General features: G+C 53.4%; 1 pseudogene; it reads left to right on the top strand.

Moving 5' to 3' along the window:
* The first annotated feature begins 822 nt into the window (after nucleotides 1-822).
* LOC112390717 (ataxin-2-like protein pseudogene) lies at nucleotides 823-4,645 on the top strand (annotated as a pseudogene).
* Nucleotides 4,646-5,111: the final 466 nt, after the last annotated feature.

The following is a 5,111-nucleotide window of genomic DNA, read 5'->3' as shown; positions in this document are numbered from 1 at the left end:
AAAGTAAATAATAACTGGAACACAATCATAGCTTATTGCTTGGGGCATTTGTATAAAATCCATTTGGGGATGTTCAAAGGGGCTTCAGGACTTTGCCTCCTTTTCACTTCCTACTTTTATAGTTTTGTAAGGATCATGCCATTGGCAGCTAGGACATGTGTTAGAGATATCCTCAGCAGTAGCCTTATTAAAATCAGGCACCAACGTTATTTTCTAATTGTTGACAATTTATCTCCGCCACTGTGTGTGATGTATAAAACATGTTTACTTAACTCTACTTGAAATCTTTCAGCTCCAGAGATCTCTTGAGTGCCAAAGTTCTCCCCATGAACTATGCATCTTAATCTCTTCCACATTTTTTTCTCTGCATCGTTGGTTTGTCTCTGACGGTCAACAATAACCTCTGTAAGCCCCTTCAACATGAATCTTCCTTAAGTGCTTATAGGCACAATTACTCGGGTAAATGACACTTGCTCATCATAATGGTCACCTGCTATGTTTAGTTTTATTTGTTCAGAGGGAGGATGCCCCTGATGGATGACAGTTGGTTTTTGGCCAAGTACCAGAGACATGAGATTGTACAAGCACCGCACAGAAATTCTCATGTTGCCTGCTGGATGTGAAACTATGCCTCCTCCAGGCTGAGCATCTGCTTCCTTTGGGGTTTCTTAATTCGGAAGAAATCTATTGGTCCCTAGGTCATATGGTCATGTGCAAAAATTAAATTTCAACTTACATACATGTTTTGTTAGGGTGGTCAATAAAATGCTTTGAGTCATAATAATGTGTTATGGTGAGATAAAATTATCTGTAATTAAAGGAATGGAGCTCCCGACACCGTGGGTCTCGCCCCCGCCCACCAACGGCGGTGGGGCCCCAGCTTCCCAGTCCCCCTCGCTTCCCACAGTCTCCAGCAGGGGCCCAGCCCAGGCCTCCTCTTTCCCTCGCTTCCCCCTAATTCCCCTTCCGGACGCTGCCCTCAAGTTGAAGCCTCAGCCACCACAACAGACCTCGAGCCCCAGCAGCCGCCCTCACGCAACAGGCCGCGGTCTGCTGGCCTCCCAAGAGCACCAGCCATCCTAACGGAGGCCTCCTGGGGGCCCCTGGCCTCCACCTCGGCTGCCCCAGGGCCTCCTGCGGCCGCTTCCCCCTGCCTGGGGCCTGCAGCTGCTGCGGGGAGCAGGCTCCACCGGAGCCGAGGGCATCTTGGCGCCGCAGCCACTGCCACCACAGCAGAAATATCAGGAGAGGCCAGGGCAGCGGCCGTCAGCAGCGCCAGGGGACAAAGCACAGGAAAGGCACCCCACAGTCACTGGTGTTTGAGGGTGACAGCAATTCCAGAATGCTGCATTTCCTTACAACTGTTGTGGGCTCCACTTGTGATGTAAAGGTGAAGAATGGTACCACCTGTGGATGCTGAGCTAAAAGTTCGAACTGGCAGTAGACGCTGTGCACAGAAAGCATCAGAGCCAGTAGGTGGCCCTCGTCAGGAAGACATTGTGGACACCATGGTGTTTAAGTCAAGTGATGTCGTGCTTGTCTACTTCCAAAATGTTGACTTCAATTATGCTACTAAAGTTCACTGATTCAGCCATTGCCATGAACTCAAAAGTGAGTGGGGAGCACAAAGAGAAGATGCTTCAGTGCTGGGATGGGTGCGACAGCAACAGCGATGACTATGACCTGGAGTCTGACATGTCCAATGGATGGGACCCCAATGAAATGTTCAAGTTCAATGAAGAGAACTACAGTGTAAAGACCGCCTATGACAGTAGTCTCTCTTCTTGTCCCTTATAGAAGGACAACTCAGAAGAGTTTCATCAGCGGGAGCTGTGTGCAGCCCAGTTGACTTGAAAGACTAAATCGAGCCCCCAGTACTGCCTGCAGATCGCCATGGAGAATGATGAAGGGTGCACCGAAGAGGAGAACAGTACAGTTCAGTAACGGGGTTCAGGAGGAGAGAGCCCCAGCTTGGCATCTAGAGAGGGAAAGTATATCCCTCTACCCCATCGAGTTCAGGAATGTCCCAGGGGAGGAGTTCGATGCAGTAGTTCTCATGCCGGCCGGCCTGGCCTTAGCTCTTTGCCACCTCTTGGCCTTCACCATCTTGACAATAGCAGCCCTAGCCCAGGTTCTGAGACACGCAGTATCAATGGAGGCCCCTCCCACATGTCCCCTAAGGCACAGTGACCTCTGAGAGGTACCAAGACTCTGTCTTCCCCCAGCAACAGGCCTTCTGGAGAAGCTTCTGCTCCACCTGCTCCTGCAGTGGGCCGGATGTACCCCCTGCACTCTCCCAAGTCAGCTGCCCCTGCCCCAGTCTCAGCTTCCTGTCCTGAGCCTCCCATCTGCTCAGCAGTACCGACCTCTTCAGCTTCCATCCCCATGATGTCATCATTTGGGGATCCTGGAGTAGGCTCCATTTCCCCAGCTTCTCCAAAGATCTCACTGGCCCCCACAGATGTAAAAGAACTCCTGGCCAAGTAACCTGAGAGAACGCTGCAGTTCCAGGAGCTGTCCTGGATAGCTAGGAAAGTCCCTGGCCTTCAGAACAAACAGAAACACTTTCAACTGGAAGAACTGAGAAAGTTTGGGGCCCAGTTTAAGTTTCAGCCCAGTAGCTCCCCTGAGACCAGCCTGGATCCTTTCCCTCCCCAGATTCTAAAGAAGGAGGCCAAAGGGAAGGAGAAGGAGGTCTTTTGGCTTCAGACTCCATGGGGGCTGTTTCTTCCTTTTAGAATCCGTATCGCTTAAGGAGGATGAACTACCCCTGCCAACAGCAGGAGGCACCGAGGGGCGGGATCAGCCCCCTCTGCCTTGCCCAAGCCAAAGAGATGACAAGGATGAGGTCCCTGTTGCTGAACAAGTGAAGAAGTCAACACTGAACCCTAAGGCCAAGGAGTTCAATCCCACTAAGCCCCTGCTGTGTGTTAATAAATCAATCAATACTCCAACTTCTCCTGGGCCCTGGACTCATTCAACTCCCTCCATCCCAGTGCTGACAGCAGGTCAGAGTGGGCTATAAAGCCCCCAGTACATTTCCTACATACCTCAGGGACCAGCTGTTCAGGCACCTCAGGACAGAAATCCTGTGTCCAACTCAATGCCTGGACAGCAGGACAAGTACCAGGGAGCAAAAGGCTCCCTGCCCTCCCAGCACTCGGACAAATACCAGACAGCTTCAGCCCCTCTGATGATGCAGGCCACCGCCACCGCTTCTGCCCCACCTCTGGTGGTTGCCACACCTTATTCTTCCTACATCCCCTACAACCCACAGCAGTTCCCAGGCCAGCCCACCATGATGCAGCCCATAGCCCCCTACCCCTCACAGACAGTGTTTGCCCCCATGCTTCAAAGCAACCCATGCATGCTGATGTCAGGGAGCCATCCCCAGGCCATTGTGTCACCCTTCACCCCTCAGTACACTTCTGCAGAGCAGCCCACCCCCCAAGCCCTTTATGCCACGGTTCACCAGTCCTATCTGCACCATGCCATGTAGCTCCATGCGCACCAGCCGCAACCAGCCACCATGCCTATTGGGAGCCAACTGCAGTCCCAGCATGTGGACCCTGGTCCCATCCAGCACCAGGTGGCAGTGTACCTGGGCAGTGTATAGCCATAGCAGAGCCTGTACCACCCAGGGGTCCTGACAGGTACACCACCTTCTCTGCCACCCGGACCTTCTGCCCAGTCCCATCAAAGCAGCTTCCCCCAACCAGCCACTGTGTATTCCATCCATGCCCACCAGCAGCTGCCCCATGGTGTCACCAATATGGCCCATGTTACCCACGCCCATGTCCAAACTGGAATCACAACAGCCCAGCCTCCTCACCCTGGGGCCCCCCACCTGCCCCAGATGATGATGCTGCACCTACCCCAGAGCCATGGGGGCTCCCCTCAAGGTGCAATGCCCCACAGTGGGGTGCCTGCATTCTCAGCTTCCATACCCTCACCCTACCCCTACATCGGACACTCCCAAGGTGAGCAGCCTGGCCAGGTGCCTGGATGTCCGGGAGGAGCTGATGACAGGATTCATGAGTTCTCATTAGCTGGAGGAATTTGGCTGACGCACTGCAGGTAGGGCAGGATGCACGGGCTCTGGGTGGGGAGTGAGGGGTCTTGGAGGCAGGGCTGTTGCACAGGGCACCTGCCGACCTGCACCTGTCTGTGATGTAGGGTGAGCAGAAGCCACAGTCGCTGCCACCAGGGGCTTGCTCCTGGCTCTGTTCTTTGCTTCTTTCCATCCTCCCTCAGTTGTGATCCAGCAGCCCCCCTCCCCGCTGCCTCCTCAGCTCTCAGTGAACCCAACTGTCTCCTGACTTAGCCCAGGTAAGGTCAGCACAGCAGACAACGTCAGGCTGGGATGTGGGGGGCTGAGCTGGGCACATGAGGAAGAGCTCTGGTTCACTGGGAAACAGCGATTGATCTGTGCTTCTGACAGCCCCATGAGACACCTTGAGGAGGCCGGACCTATCAACACTCCCCCCACACCCCACACTGGACGGCATTGGATGAAGGGACAGCTGCTTGGGTTCTAATGTGCCTGCTCTCTTCTCTTTCCCCTCCAACCAGTTCAATCTCATCCCTCCCGGCAGCTCCCCTTCCACCCCCCATGGAACTGAAGATTGTCCTGGCTGTGACCTGAGACCTCCATGAGTGGAGGGAAGAGTGATCTGTGTCTCTTCCCCCAGCAGCTCGGAGAAGTCCCAGCCCCCCAGCCCCTTATCTCCCCCTTGGGGATCTGTGGAATTCCTGACAAGTGCCTTGAATGGGAAGGGCCTCAAAGTGCGCAGGGCCAGGGTCCAGCAGGGGTGGGGGGTTTATGCTCTGCCCCTGCCCATCCCTACCCCATCTTGCTCTCCTATCCTCTCATCTATTCCCCCGCTGGAGATGGAAGATCTTTTATTTTCTATTATTTATAACCTCAGACTTGGGCCCCCTGTTCTTTCTTCCCCATTAACTTGAGTGATCTGTGTGAGAGACACAGGTGACCCACCAGGATGGTTGGACAAGGACTTTTACTTTTTATTACATAAAATTATTTTTTAAAATTAAAAAAAATATGAAATTTTAAACTAATGTGAAATGCCCTCATGGGCTGTGGAGGGAAA

The sequence above is a fragment of the Neophocaena asiaeorientalis genome, unplaced genomic scaffold, assembly GCF_003031525.2.
Source record: "Neophocaena asiaeorientalis asiaeorientalis breed wild unplaced genomic scaffold, Neophocaena_asiaeorientalis_V1.1 scaffold938, whole genome shotgun sequence".
NCBI classification, from domain to species: Eukaryota; Metazoa; Chordata; class Mammalia; order Artiodactyla; family Phocoenidae; genus Neophocaena; species Neophocaena asiaeorientalis.
This window is presented reverse-complemented; position numbering and strand designations above follow the sequence as displayed.